Genomic DNA, 18,948 nt, shown 5'->3' with positions numbered 1-18,948 from the left:
ATAATACAAAAACATTAACAAGTAATCGAATATGTAAATAATGTTTACTAAAGATGAAATCAAGAAAACTATTCAAAATGACTAAATTTTATTCTAAAAAAGAACATGACCTTGGAACATTTCAAGCAAATCTTCAAAATCATATTATACGGATGCAAGATTTGATAATTTTAATAAATTATAAACTTAACAAAAAATGGTCGAAACAAACAGTTATACATATATCCAATGATATATTTTCTATTAAGATTGGCTCTACTTTTGTCCGATGCAATATGATGAGTGCATTTTTAGGAAAGAAGTTCATAAATAAAGATTTGCAAACGAGTTTTAAAATTATAAATGATTAACTAGTGTCATACATCAAGAAATACGTATTGGATGGTAATATCAAAGACACCTTTATAAATTGTTTCCAAATATAAAAACTTGTTGTGAAAATTATAAAACATTAAATAGTATTTTTGGAATTCTATATTTAGTTTTTCATATTAAAATTATATTTATTTTAGATTGTATTATTAATAATTTGGCCCATAAAATAAAATTTACCGACCAAATAATTTTGTATCAATTACATTAGAAACAGATTGAATTTGAATCTTGGATTGGTTAAACAGCTATGTCTATCTAGTTCTTATTACCTCCTTTCAGTGTTTGTGTACTTATATATTTTTTTAATATTTAGGAAGAAACAAAATGTTAGCAAATTTTTAGGCCAAAAAAATAACGATCTCATGCATTTCTTTACCGGTTATTGCCGGTAATCAGAGAAAGAAGTTTATCCAAACTATTAATTCAAGGATTTTGTCTTCTCCTAACGGCCATATTTCCTGCAACAGATCACGTGTAACGCAAACATTCTACCTCCTTCCATTTTATTTCTTTTTGTTTATTTATAATTTAATTCTCCTCTTTATCCCCGAATATAAAAAAAAACACGCAATAAAAGTCTTAATTTATTTGGTAGTGGGCATTCAATGTTCCCTTTATGTAAATTTTAAATTGGGGATATCATTTTTAATGATTTTGGCTTTTGTAAAAGCTCGTACATCAAGTTAGTACTTTATTATTGTTTTTAAAATTAATATCATTAATGCAAAATATACTAATCCATATCATTATATACTTATAAAAAAAAGTATTTTTCCTTTAACCATCTTTATTTAAAACTCTCATATATTTTTCCTTTCATCACATTCATTTGAAACTTTCATATATTTTCAATTTCTTTCTAATAATAATTATAATTTGCTTAATTAGGTTAAATAAATATCAAACCTAAATTGTAATCATATATAAACTAAATTTTAATATTAAGATAATATATTTACTTCTAGTTATAAAGTTATGTTTTTTAGCTTTTAACATATTATAGTTAATTTATTAGTTTTAATATATTCTTGGATATAAACCATTATTATTTTAAATATACAACTTTGGAACAATTTGTATAAAATACTTTAATTATTAATTTAAATATAACATTATAGGGTCAAGTTAAATATAAAATTTAGTTTAAGTTAAACAACCCAAAGAATATTTTGTAAATAGTTAAAAGTGATAAAGTGTAGTGTTTTTCTAATAATGATTATAAGTTAGTTAATAAGGTTAAATAAATATCAAATCTAAAGTGTAATCATAAATAATTAAATTCCAATTTTAAAATAATATTTTAATTCTACTTATAAAGTTATGTTTTAACTTTTAACATATTATACTTAATTTGTAGATTTAATATGTTGTTATATGTAAACCATTACCAGTTAAAGTTACAATTTTTGAACAGTTTGGACAAATTACTTAAATTATTAACTTAAATATAACATTACAATGTCAACATAAATATAAATTTAAGTTCCACTTAAAAAACCAAAAAATATTTTGTAAATAGTTAAAAGTGATAAATTGTAGTGATAAATGCAAAAGCTAAATTGTAATCTCAACTAAACTAAAATATTTCCTAAAGATGTTTTTAGAATTCTTAAAAGTTACAAATAAGTATCTTAAAATAACTTACAATAAAAATAGGTAAAAATAACTCTATATAAATGATTATATTGTTACCTTTAAAATCAAAAAAATAATGTTTGATGTGTTCAATAATTATAATGATAGAAATTAAAACATTAATCAAATAAATTTTAAAAAATTAATTGACAATAACAACAACTATAAATAACATTAAACCATATATTATATTTAATTTTATTCATGTGTAACTCGCAGGTAGAAGTCATTCAAACGATTGATATTATGAAGTTATAATAAATGTATATATTAACATATAATTCAAATAATCAATATATTATATCAATTTAGTATACAAATTATTATATCAAATTTAACAACAACGTTATTGTTATATATATATATATATATATATATATATATATTTGTAAGGAATTTAACTATATAGATGTTTCTGCGCAACGCGTGGACATTCGCCTATTCGCTTAGTTCTAATAAAAGAATAGTTTTATTCTAATTTGGACATGTGTCATTCTCTTAGGTTTTTTAATTAATGCATATGTTATTCTCTTTTTGTCATGTATGACCCTATTATGTCATCTAATTAATGCATGTCATTTATCAACATATTGATTTCTTCATTTCAAATTTTAAAATATAAATTTACCACTCTAATTACATTAAATTAATAAAATTAGAATAAAAATTAAAATAAAATTAATACAATTATAAAGTGATATAATTTCATATATTTATTCAAATCAATGATTATAATTTCATATAACTAAAAAAAATCTCTTAATTAATAATTTATTTAAAATAATTGATTAATAATTTTGAGTTTTTATTATAAAAGTTGAATTAGTTTTGTAACCGTAATTTCCACGGTTATAAACTAGTTAAAAGATAATAAATTACTAGAAAAAGTCCAAGACATCTAAAATACATGCAACATATTATGATTATTATCTAGATTTTTAAAATTTTTTTATAAGAAATTACTATAATAGTAAAAAGATATGGAAGGATACAGAAAAAAAAGACTAAATTATTGAAATAGATAATGATTTATACATAATATCATTTTAATAATACATAAGAATTTATACTTTTAGTTATATTTGACAACTATTGTTAGGTATTGCTAAAAAAAAGTATATATATATATATATATATATATATATATATATATATATATATATATATATATATATATATATATATATATATATTTGTCCGGTTGTCTTCTGTCGCTACGTATATTCATCTTTTTCATATTAATCAAATGATTCCATAAATTTCTTTTATATATATATATATATATATATATATATATATATATATATATATATATATATATATATATATATATATATATATATATATATATATACTCTATTAAATGATTTATCAAAATCATATTTAAGTACAAATATATTTAGTGCCAAAATTTTTAGTGTTTTTCTCTACTTACATGAATAGTCCTTTGGCTAACAATCATAAATATTATAAAAAATAAAATGATCATTTTTCTCTCTTTTTATTTTTCTTTTGAATATTAATCCATTATAATCATACAATTTTTTCTCACTTTCCATCCTCAATTAAAATCTCTAACACCACCACAATCCCAATCCCTCTCAGGTCGTTTACTTTTCGGATAAAACCAAATTGTTCAATTAGACAATCTGAATTGAACTATATGAATTAGATATTTTGATTTTTGATTAATTTTTAAATATAATTGAAATATTATTTGGGATTGGTTTGGGTTTATATAATAATAACAAATTAGTCTAGAAAAACGAATAACAATTTGTAACATTCCAAAATTTAAGACCAAAAATTTTGTTTATAGTTAAGTTATTATAAAACCAACAGTATAAAAACATTCATAATAACATCCCAAATCAAAACCAAAGTGTCAATAATCAAAACATGTTATCATAAAACAATATCAAAGTGTCATCCCAAAGATCTCATGTGCAGAAAACCCAGTGTGATGCGCTGCGATCGTCGGCTCCTTTCCTTTGAAAATGAAGTACCTGAAACCAAAACTGAAAAATGTAAGCACGAAGCCTAGTGAGTTCCCAAATACCACATACCATACACATCAACATACTGCCTAACATATATGGGTGATGGCTTACCCTTTCAGTCTCTTCTAACCGGATACTGTCTAGCATATAAGCACATAAATAAATCACATACTGTCATACATAACCATGAACCATACATGTATCATAATGAATAAAGATGCTATGTGCAGAACATAGTCTTGCCATTATGCCACGGGCCGCCACGTGGTCTTTCTTGCTAAGTTGGGGGCCACCCCCTTGGTATCACAAACAAGTGCCAAGAGTCACCTCCTGATCTTCCATGCAAACATCACAAAGACAACTAGCATATATACTACTCTACTTAGCCAATCAGCATACAGTGTGTCAGGAGCCACCTCCTGGTCTTTCGTACATAATGCCTAGGGCTAACCATCAGGTCTTCCTACCATAAATAATAGCATACAATGTGCCAAGAGTCGCCTCCTGGTCTTTCATACATAATGCATAGGGCTAACACTCGGGTCTTCCTATAATACATAAACCAAATGGTCTGACATTGGTGCCTTCAACCCATACAAACAGTGAGGATACTCGCCTCGCACTGCTGAAGTCCCGCGAATAAATCCCTGGCTGCTGGCTGACAGATCCCCAAACTGTCAATCATCAAAACAACACCCAATTAACAATTGGATTCCAATGCATAACCATAAGTCCATACTTGGGGTAAAAAGACCATTTTACCCCTAACCTAGCTTGGTCCAAAGCCAAGGCCCAAACTCAAACTTTGGAGGCTCGAAAGCCAAATAGTAAATCAAGGCCCAACATATGGCTCAATTTTCCAAATTGGGCCCAAACTTCTACATGGTCTTACCTTAAGGCCCAAACATTTATTCTTGTCCAAACATTTGGCATTCCAATGGTCCAATATCTCAAAATCATCAAGGCCCAGTTATGGCCCACCTATGGCACAATTTTCCAAATTAGGCCCAAGCCTTTTCAATGGGCCTTATCCTAAAGCCCAATCCAATTATTCTAGTCCATATACTTGTTCTTGGATGGCCCATCAATATCCCAATCACCAAATCCTAACAGAAAGTCCCAACTCAGGCCCCAACCAAAATTAGGGTTTTCTCACATGAAATGACGATTAGGGTTAAGTGTTCTTACTTAACCCATTAAGGACTTAACCCATTAGTTCTAATATCATGTTAAGATAACTACAAGGGCATTATAATGTATTATTTAGAAAATTAATTAACGACTTCAACGCGGGTCCCAACAATGCAAAACTAACATCTTCCAAAATTACGGTTTTCTAAACCCTATCTAGGGTTTCTAACCCAATCACAAGCCAACTAAGTCCAAGATTAAGCTATTGGGTCGATTAGGGTTCTACTCGGTCGTGCACCACCCACTGCCACCTTGGGTAGTGGTGGTCGGTGGCGGCTCACAACGGCATCGACCATTTCTAATGGTGGTGGCTTATAATTTTGATCGAAACTTCATTAAAACAACTCAGAACACACAACACATTCACACACTCACATATATATGCTCATAGCGACCCATGGTGGCGGTTGGGTGGTGGTAGAACGGTAGTAGGAGGCAGAAGCCACCACCTCACGGCGGTGGTGGTTTTCTTTAATTTCTAGCCAAGATTACATCTAACAACATTACACACACAAAGCACACAAACACACACACAACCACCTATCACGGTAGCATCGGTGACAACAACTATGGTTGGCTGCCATGGTGGTCCTAACGATCTTCGGCCAACAAACGCACACACACACACGTTGACATGATCTGAAACACACACCCATACACGAAATGCCCCACACAACACCACCATGAACAAATACAAATCGACAGTTCAAATAAAAAAAGAAACACAGCCACAACCACCTTTTCGGCGACACACAATGGCCAGAGGCGACGGCAACGTGATAGTGGCAGATGTGGGTTGAAGCAACAATAGAAGAAACAGGAAGTGAGTGTGTGCGACCCAACCGCGAACAACAACAACACCTATGAACCGCGCTTTCCCGATCTCCCCGTGACTCTTCGTCTTTGTCGGTGACGGAACAAGGTGGCTGCTCTGGTGATTCTTCGATGGTGGCAAGGAGGTGGCGGCTGGGAGGGTGGAGAAGATAAGGTGGCGGCTATATAATTATTAAGATTAGGGTTAGTGAGGGTATTGGGTGCTAAGTTTTTAAACGAGGGTCAAGGGTAGGAGGTGATGGGTCTTAGTCCCGCCTCCACTAATCAAACTTAATGCGTTTTCAACACTTTAAGTCCCTCCACCCCCTTCTTTTTTCGAAATGAGTCCATAATTTACCATGCAACCCCTGCATCCCAAAATCCTATACATTTCAGGTCCTAAAGTTACAATATAAACCCCAAATTCTGAAATTTATATCATTTAGCTCCTTATCGCCAACACTAATAATTTACTAAGGGTTTAGGGCTAAAATAAAATAAAATATAAAATACATCTCGGAATTTTAGGACTTATTATTTATTTACTTATTTCATTTATTTATTTAAAACGGAATGTTGCACAATTTATTATTTTTTGTTCATAATTACTAATTTGATATAGACATTTAATCATTTGTTAATTTATAAATGTAACATCAATATTTCAGGTATACGTATTTTATATTTTTAAGTGGCGGTTTAGATTTTTACTGCACCATGTCATGGTAAGGACCTGATCACGACACATGGGGCGTCAATAGGTGGCAGTACAATGGAGTCCTCACTACGACACGATGGCGGCTGAGATTCAAAACCCTAGATGTAACATCCCGAGATAAGGTATGTATCGATGACCTTAACTTTTATTGCAATTGTCAAAACTAGTTCTTAATTGAGAAAAGGTGGTATTTAAGTACGCAGGGCATATGCATGTGTATGCCCAACGTACTCACGTGCTTAGTAAGAATGCGGAGGCCACATAGTATGTTGGGCGTACTAGGCTCAGAGTGTAAACCTTAATTGTGTTGTGTGTCCCTATTTAAGGAACGTGATGGCCTCATTTCCAGCCTCCAACCCCCTCGAACCCTAAAACTCGTTTCCATAGCTTGTGTAAGCATTTGTGGATTATTGAGTGTTATTGTGGAGTTTTTTTTTTGTGAAGAAGGAGCCTAGAAGGAAGAAGAGTTGGTGTCCAAGCTTTTGGATCTGAGTTTTTCTGTGGTTGGTGCATCATCTCATTGTTTTGATTAGTTCATGTTTTGGTCCATTTTGAAGGTTTTGTCTCAATGTAACGACCCAATTTTCACGTCCAAAAATTTCGTTTTTAAAACATTACTTTAGAAAATGTTAATAGATAAAAACATTGTTTGACCAAACTACATCACAACATAACCATGTTCAAAAGTCAAGTCATACAGCTAATCGAAACATCAGAGTATAAATCCCAAGGAAATCTAATAAATGCGGAACCCAATATGTGTGCATGATGTGCCGCTACCGAGCCAGCTCCTTCCCCTTCGATGAAGAGGTACCTGAAACCAAAACTGTAAACTGTAAGCACAAAGCTTAGTGAGTTCCCCCATTGTACCACAAACCATACAATCACATAACATACATAAATTTTCAGGCATATATGGGTGCCCGACCTACCCCTTCAGTCCTCTCGACTGGATACTGCCTAACATATCTTGGTGCTGGCCTCCCCTTCGGTCCTCTCGACCGGATACCGCCTAGCATATCTGGGTGCTGGCTCCCCTTCGGTCATCTCGACCGGGTACCGGGGACTATTTCACCCCCTACTACTAACACATAGCACATATATCACATAGTCTATCTAGCATGACTGGGCATGACTGCCCCTTCGGCCCTATCGACCGGTAACCTGGGGACTATCTTCCTTACTATCAATAGCATATAGCATCATATCATACAACCACATAAACATAACACAGGTAGTAGCAACCCTAGATGAATATCACAGAGACAATCATCTAATCATACATCTCCTATTGGTGGGTCGGTATTATGGCCTTAGACCCACCGCTACTGGAAGGTAACTCACCTCGGAGTAGCTGCTGATCTTCGTGGGAATAGTCTGACTACTGCTGCTGCTGTTCCAGAAATCCTCCAGCTGTATTCCCACCAAACACTTAGTCAAAAACTGCTAACTGACCTTTGGGTAAAATGACCATTTTCCCCCTAATCATGCCCTAAGTCAAAGTCAGAGTCAACTTCCAGTTGACCCGACTCGCCGAGTTGGCTCGCCAACTCGCCGAGTCCATGTCCAAACGACTGACCTGAATTCTGTTTCTACTCGTCGAGTTAGGCGTCTACTCGACGAGTTCTCCTTCCAAACTGATGTTCAAGTCCTTCATCCCACTCGCCGAGTTGTATGAACAACTCGCCGAGTTCATCTTCATCCGATGAACACGTTATACTGTGACTCGCCGAGTTGTATGAACAACTCGCCGAGTTTGATCTTGATCTAAGGAGATTGCCTTGAACTCGCCGAGTTCCACTATGGGTAAGTTTTGGCTTCCAACTCACCGAGTCCCTCCTGGACTCACCACACGACTCGACATAACAAAAAGGGGACAAACCCGGAGACTCGCGACTAGACTCGCCGAGTTAGATGAGTGACTCGCCGAGTCCGCTCCATGCAAGAGCTAAAAAATGCGATTTTGCTCGAATCCAATCCATGTAATTCGTAGATATGGGCTCCTAGAGCATGAATAACATGTAAAGTTTCCAACTTTACGTGTAGATATCCATCTATGGGGTTTTTAGGGTTCAAAATGCACCAAAAGAGTAGATCTAAGGTTTATATGAAATATGGGCTCATAAAGGTAGTGGATCTGAGCTCCTGGAGCTCAACTATGCTTGGATCTAGGGATCAATCAACTGATTTCGAAATATTATGCACATACAAGTTTGGAAATGAGCCATGATGGACTTTATTGGGGCCATAAGCATGGAGACAAGGGGGAAAATGAGCCATACCTTAGATATCACTCTGAAATTGCTCCCAAATGCTTGACCTCCTCTTCTTCTTCTTAATCTCCTTCCCTACACACTCCAATCTCCAAGAGGACACACCAAATGGCTTCAAATCCACAAAACAAAGCTTAGAACGAGGTATATGGCTCTTAGGGTGAATGGGGGTTGGCTTGGGGGCGGAAAGGGGGATTAAATAGGGTGCAAACCCCTGAAACTTAGGGTTTCATCCAACAATGGTGACTCGCCGAGTCCAGGATATGGACTCGCCGAGTCGCCAACTTAAACGTGTCCCGGGTCCCGTCCCTACTCAGCGAGTCAGACCTATGACTCGCCGAGTCCAAGGCTTAAAAGGAAAAATACTCAATCAAGATTTACATACCAGGAACCAGGTGCTACACTCAAGCTTGAAGCTTTATGAGTTTGATGAACTCTAGAGCATAATATCTATCCTTTTAGGTGTTTCTAGTTGTTTGGACTCATAAAAATGAAATCTTGGTCATCAAGATCTCTCCATGCATGATATATGAGGACCTTTGTGAGTAAAGGATTAGAGTTTATGAGTTTTATACTTGTCTAACCATGCCAAGGCTTAAAGTCACCAACTTTGTGATGTAATAGGCTCTAGTTATCCCAGATATGAGATTGTAGCAATTGTCTTAACGAATTAAGACCAGGAGAGTAACAAAAAAGTGAGTCTGGGATGTACGTTGTGCGTACCCCCAGTTACATGCAGCGTGGCGTTGAGTCCACCCCGATGCATGCATGATTAGTTGTACAGCCAACGTACGCGCTGGGTGTCGACTTCCGTTGACTTTTAGGGTTCTAGTCAAGTTGTCGACTTAGGAGGCGATGGAGGGGTAAAATGGTCTTTTACCCTTCTAAGGTTTAGTAGAGAAATTTAGCCTAACATTTTTGTGAGTTGTTAATATCAATTATTAACTAGAGGTATATGTGACATATGTTAGGCGGAGTCTAGACCAACAGTTCGGTGCGGGATATACTTGATTTACTTTACGAGGTACGTCTTCTCACTATACTTACGTGGGTGGTAATTATTGTGCGACAAGGGGGGGGGGGGTCTTATATGTGTTATTGATCAGAGGGTCTTGTTTTCTTATACTGAGATATGTGATATTATGCATTCTGTCTTTGTGAATTATGTTGTTATATTATTTTGTGCATGTATTGAGTTATGACTGGACGGTCCATATCGAGTAGTGAGACCGGAGGGTCTTCACTGAGACACATGACCAGAGGGTCCATACCGAGTCGTGAGACCGGATGGTCTTCACTGAGACACATGCCCAGAGGGTCCTTATCGAGATATAGCCATGAGAGGCTAATTATTTGTGTATGTGGTATTTTGAGGGACTCATTAAGCTTCGTGCTTACAGTGTTTCTGTAAAATGTGTTTCAGGTAAATCTCAGGATCGCGGGAAGGCGCCAACATGATTGTACTCACCAGCTTGATGATTTGTGTTTATGTGGATTCTGGGATACTTGACAAACAATTTCTGATGTTTTGTGTCTGGGAAAATTTTCAAATTTGGCTTGATAAATGTTAAACTATGTTTGGGTGAAAGTTTTAAAAATGAAAAAAAAATGTGTCTGAAAATTTAGAGGGTTACACTATACTTTAAGTCTTGAGCCCTATTTAAAGGTTCTAACATCTAGGGTTTCCTTATTTGGCAACCTCCATCCTCTTAGAACGAACTCCATTTTGGTGCAAGTGAGTGTTGTTCTATGCTTGATCTTGCTTCTTCATTAGGATTTTTGGTCCTTTGGATATATAAAGTTCTAACCTTAATATTTGCTTTTCTAGATTTAGGTTTATGCATCTTTTGGGTGGTTTTGAGTCCCTTTTCTAGATATCCTTGGAGTTGAGCAAATCCAGGACCTTTTAAGCAACTCAAATGATTTACAGGATGGAGTGTTGAAAGAAAGGTGTGTTTGCATGCTTTCTCTTGAGGACAAGCATGTATCTTGGCCCACTTTAGAATTAGGTTTAGAGTTTGGGTGCTATTGAGAAAAGAGAATAGATAAAGTTAGAAACTTTATCCATTGAGACATTTAGAATAATCAAATCTGAGATTTTGAGCTCTAAAGATTAAGGATGAAGTGTTTAATCCATTAAGTTGTTTTAGATGCTTACTACGACAAGTTTACTGGTAGATGTGCCACAACAATAGGGTCTGGTCATGTTTGTTTTGTCATCTAGTTACCACAACGCGACTATGGGGTTGGCCATGGCACGGTGGGTCGACCGTTGACTTTTGACAGGTTTGATTTTTAGTCGAACTTTATGGTTTTGGGCCATAGACTAAGAGTTGACCTTTATTTAATGCTTAGGTGGTTCATAGTACCAACCTTTGAGTTTCCTATGAGTTGTGGAGTTGTTATCTTGACTGTGAGGTAAGTTTCTCACTATACTATGATTGGACATGGGGTGTCATTGCATGATTTTTGTCTTTGCGACTCTAGCAAGTATGTCTATATGCTTGTTGGGTAGGGCCCAATGTTATGCTATGTATGTAACGCCCGTAGATCCGGGCTAGTCAATTTAGAGATAATAGGGGTCGAAAATGACTTTTTAACAAAAGATTATTTAGAATAAATAATCTTAACCAAACTGTAGAATATGTCTCAAGGGTTCCGTACATATAAAGAGCGTCGAAATCCGAGTTGTAACGAAGAAGTTATGACCCATCGAAGTTTCGCGATGGAACCGGCACGGCACCAGGAAGATGTAAATAGTGAATTTATGATATAGAGACTTTTAGCCTTAGTAATCTAAATGAAATTCGTAGAATATGTTAACCTGAGAGCATCCATAAAAAGAATGCCCAAATTTGACTTCGCATGAGGAAGTTATGATTTTTCTAAGATTTGGCTTAGCAATGCACGATCCGAAACTCGAATTATAGTTCGAGCAGTTTTTGGCTTACGCGACCTAAATTAGAGTTGAAGATCTCATTAATAGGAACTCAACGGTAAAAATACAGACGAAAACGGAGTCCGTGTGAAGGAGTTACGAATTCTTCGCGGTCATTTAACAGCCTAAATTCCTCCTACTGTTAAATTTAAGATCGGTCGAGAATTAGCCGACGGAGTCTAAACTAAAGTTGTAGATCTTGTTTTTACCTATGCGTGGATATAAAAAACGTTGAAAACGGAGCTTGTATGCGAAAGATATGGATTTTTGAAAATCAAATGATTTACACCCTATGTGCGATGCCACGTGTCAGCACCAGGCTGTGCCTGGCTGTACCCAGGTGGCCACGACGTGGCCATCAAATGGCCACAATGTGGGAGCCTCTTCAGCCTCCTATAAATAGAGTCACCCCTCTCCATCATTATTCACACCTTAACCCTTCATTCCTCTCTCTATACTCTCTTTCTCTCTCTCTCTTTAAGCCCTAAAACCCCCCGAAAAAGCCTAGGGAACCCCCTAGCACGAGACGGAAGCCCCGAAGTACCCGACGGCCTAGAGAAGAAGAGACTTTCGGCTCAGAAACGCTGCTCCAGCGAAGCCCGATTTCCAAGGAAACCCACTGTAAGTGAGCTATACCTACCCTATCTTTAGTATAGCTTATGTTTATTATAGTAACGTTATTAGGAACTTATAATAAGTACTTGGGCTATTATTATGGGTTATAAGTATTGTTTAACGCTTATATAATAGTAATAATAGCTAGACTATTAATTAGTCACGATAAATATTAGACTAAACCCTAGTGGTATTGATACTAGGTTTTGTCAAGGGAAAATTGTTTTGTGATAACGAAGTGTTGTCCGAGTACCGAGTCACCATCTTACCAGGTGAGTGCATAGTTACTTTCATCTTACACATACATATGAAGTATTTTATATAAATTACATGATGTGTGCGCATATTATCCGTATACTTGCTATCTATGCTGGATGAACGATTTTATACATGTTTTAAATGATTTAAACTGTATATTTATTTTATATCTACAAAATGTGTTGGGTAAAACATGGGTAGATGTAATAGTTGTTGTGCGACCAAATAAAATAATGAGAGACCTCGATATAGATGTTATTGATGATCCAGTCATCTAGCGGAGTATAGATGATGACCATAGACTATTCTAGACAGTCAAGTGGAACGCTAGCAGGCTCGCAACCTGCAGGTGTTTATTTGAACTGTGTGCTCACCAGCAGTACTCCATCACCCACATGGTTGCCTTATTTGACATGAATTGTTTAGGAACCCCCGAAGCATGTGTTTTCACCCCGATGAAAGTCTTTAGACCAGGTCCCTTGTGTTATATGTTTTAGGGACGTAAACTGAGGATAAGGGGAACGGGTAATCGGGTTTGTTTGGTTTGATAAAGTTAATAAACTTATTTATTGTGGGTTGAAAACTCTATGTACTTACCAATTTTTCCAACCTGACCCACTCAATTTACTTATATCACTGGTGTTGATATGAAGTCACATTACACTGAGAGATTGAGGAGGTATATATCACTAGTGATAATGAATGTAAGTTCTGTTTGTGCTTATGTTTCTGTATTGACGATGACATCCCAAATGTTTTAAAATGAATAAAAATAATTTGCTTTGGAAATTCTTTAATAACTTATTTATCATGTTTTACTGGGAACAAATTCCGCAGCATTTTTATTAAAAGAGATACTCTGACTTTTATAAAGCCTAAACAAAATCGGTCTTTTCTGGTCATGGAAATGGGGATGTCACATGTTATGTTGGGTGGGGTCTGTTATTCAGGAAGAGGTCCAATACTTAAGGTGGGACCCATTTTTCAGTACTGGATCCATTATTTAGGTTGAGGCCCATTATTACGTTGTATATGGTATCTCAGGAAACTCACTAAGCTTTATGCTTATGGTTTAAGTCTTAAATGTTCCACGTACTTAGACTATCCCCATTCACAACCCTATGCAACCTAATTGTCTATTAAAAAATTATTATTTCTCATTAAAATACACAACTCAATCATACCAAAATTTTATAACTCATTAGTAATCCAACCCAACCCAAATTTTAACTAAAAAATTATACATAGAAATTATATCAATATTCATCTCATTTTATAGAGAAAAATAAATCATGTATTTTGGTATATTTTATTTTATTTTTTAATAAAGATAAAGTATAGTTATTTCAAAATTACTTTTGATTTATAAAAGTTAATTTAATTCCACATTTGACAGATGACAGATAGGCAATGAAAAGTTTAAAATTTTGGTGAGCTTGAATCGTGGGCATGAGCAGATCGTGGTATTTGTTCAAATTTTCTTTTCTTTTTAAATATTTTATTGGCGAGCCTTATTTTTTAGCTTACCAATGGGGATAGTCTTATAGTAGCAAAGAGAAGAGTTCGGTATGATTACATCGCATCAACAAGAGATTCCACACTGTTTTATTTTATGTTTTCACTCTGATAACTTGTTGGAACTCATTACTCATGTTTTGAATATTGTTGGTTTCAAACGATATTGAATGGTTTTACCTTATTTTAAAAATGAATTTTTTTACTCAATATTTTAGGATGTTACAATAAATTTATTTTCTTTAAGTAGATTAAATGTTCTTACCCAGTAAAAAATGTCAATTTACTTATTCTAATTGATCGACTAATATTGAAGTTAGATATTAGTTTATATTTTTATAGACTTTCCCAACATCAAATATTATATATATATATATATATATATATATATATATATATATATATATATATATATATATATATATATGTGTGTGTAACATTATTGTGCGGTCGTAAGTATAATTCTAAACCAATAAATAAAAATAATAAAATGTTATCATCTTAACGCCTATGTTGTAAAAATGGAATAATATGTACCTTATTATAACACATAACACAAGTGTCATTGTAAGATATTTTAGTCAATTAAGCTAAAAAAAATTTAAAAAAATCCGGATTTTATTGATAATCAATTCTCTTAATTTAAAAAAAAAAAATATGAACTTTAAAAATTAATTGACGTTTCAATTTATACTAATATTAATTTCAAGTTCCTTAACCAACAATGATCTTCCCTTTTTGGTTGGCTTTTTATTTTCTTTTCCTTTTTAATTTGTTTTGTCCTCCTTTTTTAAAATGTTTCCTTTTTTTGGGGTTTCTTTCAATAATATATTGTGGGACGCTTTAAGTGTGGAACGTGTTTTATTTTAATTAATTCTTTATTCCCTTCTCCTTTAATTTGCCCTTTTCAGTGCTACGTCGCATTTGTCCGCATCTCATTCGCTCCACCGTTTGTACGGTTGTACGTGTTACAAATATACGCGTGTTACCGATACCAGCTGTGCACCGCTATAGAAGCCAATAGATATAAGGTTACTGTCACCGACTCACATCCACCGATCCAAATACATCCCTGTTCTTTCTAGATATCTCCCTCTTCTCTGTCACCTTCCTCACTGCTCATAAAAGAAATAGACCACCGATCGACCAAACTAGGTCTCCGATTCATGTCTATCTTTGTTCCATATTTCTTTGGTTTCCTTTATTTTAAATTTGTGCTCACCTTCACTTTCCGGTTCGTGTGTTTGTCTAAAGAGAGAGGTAGCAAAAAACCGAACAGAAACAAAAGGACTCGAAGGCGACGGTGAGAGATTGAAGTAAATCCAACCAATCTTAGGTGAGCAAGAAGGAATGATGGGGTCAAGGGTAGACGCAAGCATTGAGGTATGTGATTTACTTTGTTACAATGCATGTAGTTCTATTCCTCTTTTATGCTTCTACCAGCCTCGACTTGCAAACATCGATTATCAGAAATTCTAAAAATTAATGATCGATTGAAGGTCTTCTAGTGGCTGTCTTGAATTTCCAATTTGAACTCCACCTGCTTCAATGCATCTACACCCCACCGCCTTACTACTTCCTTCTCTCTCTCGCCAACAAATCCGCTTCTCCACTATTGATTTGCTGCCCCGGTTGTCTCCATCGTTGGGCTAGCCTAAGGCATGGTCGACCTAGCCAACGGTTCAAGGAGTTGTTCATATGAATTGATATTCAGTTTCAGTGAATTTGGTAGACCTATTTACGTTTTTATTTTTGTATTTCTTCTGTTGTGAATGTGACTTTTGCTGTTGTTTTCCTTGTCGACATATATATGGAATCTCATGTATCAGGAAATAGATTCAACAAAGTCCAAATTCTGTCCAAGTTTGATTCTTAACTATACACCATAAAGAAAACATATGTGACTCTCTTATCAAAATTTTCATAAGCTTCTCTTAAATGTTTTCATTAAATGTTGATTCCTCCTTCCATTACTCAAAATTAGAAGTTTTATAAGAGAACTAATATCGGCGATGTCCTCTTTAAACTGTTTAATTCGTATTCTTTAGAGATATCTACAAACCTTTTAGGGTTAATTTTTTCTACATTTCTCATGTACAGGTAGTCGACGATGACAGAGTGCAAAGGAGCGTACGACGTTGTTGTAGGCAACAATTTTGTTCCTTATCAGTTTCATTGTTTATCCAGTTTTCTTCCCTATGTCTTTTTAATAGTGTGGGGAAGTGGGTGTTAATGGTGACTGTACGTACACTGACGAGCATAGTTGTAATAGTGGGAAAGGCTTATCTAATCGCCTCTGTGCAATCCTCACCATTTCAGTGAGCCCTGCCTTCGTTGAAAATCTCATGTGGTTCAATGGCAAGGTACAAACTGAACTTAATTTCTATCTATTTATCCATTGATAAACTCAAATTCAAGCAATAAGAGATACAAATATTAAAGTATGTTGTATGATGGTATGTACTCGAAATTTTCATCTACCTTTGTATGTTTTAGATGTGTTTTTCCTGAAATCATTATGTTTTTCTAATTTCATATAAAAATTGCCCACCAAGTGCTTGATAGAATGTCAAACTCAAATTTCCAACATTTGCAAGCAGACGATGCCAAATATATGGAGAAACATGGAAATTTGAAGTTCCCGACAACACATAAAAGATTATTTCAGTAGTCCTATTGAATAATTATTGTTACAAGGTTTCATTCTTTATTCTCTTTCGATGACTCTAGATAAACCAGGAAAGCCAGACGTATTCAAGGGGTACAATCGTCATTTCAGTCCCCTGGATCTGCTTCATCTCTATGCCGCCGCCAATCCCCACAGTTTAAGGTACAAATACTATGTAGAGATAAGAAGAGATTTGCAACCTTTTGAAAAATTCATATCAATCAACTGATTTTTGAACCATAAAACTGTAATGAAAATATGAAATTATAATGAGAGAATTCGAATGTGTTTGGTTGGTAGGATATGGTTTGTTTACAAATTTGTTAAAGGAATTGGAAGGTATATTATGTAAAAGGACCAAAATACGCTTTGCTGATCAAATGTGTTTAATGAATCTGGCAGGCAAAGAAATGAAGATGAAGGTTGATGTTTATTTGTTACAGTGTGATCACATTTAATCTCTTTGATCACATTTAATCTCTTTGATTTGTTTTAAAGGTTGATATTAGTTTTTTTTTTATTTTAAAAACATGTGATCACATCTAATCTCTTTGATTTGTTTTGAGGAGCAAAATTCCATCAAATAGGGCTTATGCTCACTACTAAGAGTATTTATAGCAATTTCATCACGATTTGATGAGTTTAACTTAGAATCTTATCAAAGTTTTATCTTTTTTTTTTTTTCGTAATGAGTTGAATATGACATTTGTAATTGGTGTATTGGGTGCAACAATCAGCAACAAGTGACAAATTTACCCAATGTACCCTTGTGGGATTTGTAATTTTTCCTATACCGAATACATATCTGATCCCCGCAAAAGCGGGGATCCTTCACTAGTTATAACATAATTTTAATCGATTGAGTTTATTTGATTTTTGGTTTGGTGTTCAGTTATTAGAATATTATTTAGTTTATTTAGTTTGTAAATATTATTCAGTTTTTTAGTTTATTATAGATAATTTATCAATACTATTTTTATAAAATATAAATAAGTATTTTTATTAAATTAAAAAATATGACACAACAAAAATAAATTAATATTTCGACGTAACAAATAATAAAAAAGTTTAAATACATCCACATTTAATCGTTCATATGTATCCAAGGTTTTTCAAAAACATCGACATATAATGGCTGTCATTTACAAGTGCAAATAATATTAAAAAACAAGTATTTTAAAATTTGATGTTTTTTTAAAAGAAAATATATGTTTGTATTTTAAAATTTAAGTAATCTATTAAACAACAAATATATTTACTAAAATAATATTTAGTTTATTTATAGATACTTTATTAATACTATTATTATAAAACACATAAATATTTTTATTTAATTAAAAAAATACAACTTAATTTTCTTATATTTTTAATATTTAATTTATTAAAATTTTTTATATAAGAATGTTATAAATTTTTTATGTAATTTATGTATGTATTTTATAAAATACAATAAACAAATAATAAGAAAACTACTCAAGTAAAAAAATAATAAATACGTAAAAACAAATACTTTTAAAATTTAATATAATTAATAAATAAATAAAAACTTTTGTTTCTTAAAATTTTATTTATTGTTTGTGTCAAATGTATAAAACAATAATATAAATAGTAGTTATAAGATATAAATATTAATTATATAGTAAATATAATAAAATTTTCTTTATTTTATAAAGTGGTATAAATTAGACAAAACTGCAAATTTGGTCCTTGTAGTTTGTAAAAACTTTGAATAGGGTTCAAAAAGGTTTCGACTTGTATAGAAGGTCAAAAATCAAAACTTTTTTGTGGTTTTGGTCATTGGAACACCTGAAATGACGGTTTTGTCATTTTAATTTCTTTTTTGTATTTTTTTGTATGTATTTTAATACTTTTTTATCTTAAAAAATAAAAAATAACATCCCATCTCCTTTCTCTCTCTCTCTCTCTCACACACACATGAATTTTTCTCC

General features: G+C 33.6%; 1 long non-coding RNA gene across 2 annotated transcripts; it reads left to right on the top strand.

The window, feature by feature from the left end:
• The first annotated feature begins 15,358 nt into the window (after window positions 1-15,358).
• On the top strand, window positions 15,359-17,872 carry LOC145017436 (uncharacterized). 2 transcript variants are annotated; one of them, XR_013666507.1, is made up of 4 exons: window positions 15,359-15,486; window positions 15,586-15,714; window positions 16,432-17,161; window positions 17,402-17,872. It is a non-coding gene; the product is annotated as an uncharacterized LOC145017436 (long non-coding RNA). The 2 variants fall into 2 exon arrangements; XR_013666506.1 differs by having other exon boundaries at window positions 15,359-15,714.
• The last annotated feature ends 1,076 nt before the right edge of the window (window positions 17,873-18,948 follow it).

This window comes from Lactuca saligna, chromosome 9 (genome assembly GCF_052625555.1).
Source record: "Lactuca saligna cultivar CGN05327 chromosome 9, ASM5262555v1, whole genome shotgun sequence".
Lineage (NCBI taxonomy): Eukaryota > Viridiplantae > Streptophyta > Magnoliopsida > Asterales > Asteraceae > Lactuca > Lactuca saligna.
The sequence above is the reverse complement of the archived record's forward strand: the minus strand, read 5'-3'. Positions and strand labels throughout refer to the sequence as shown.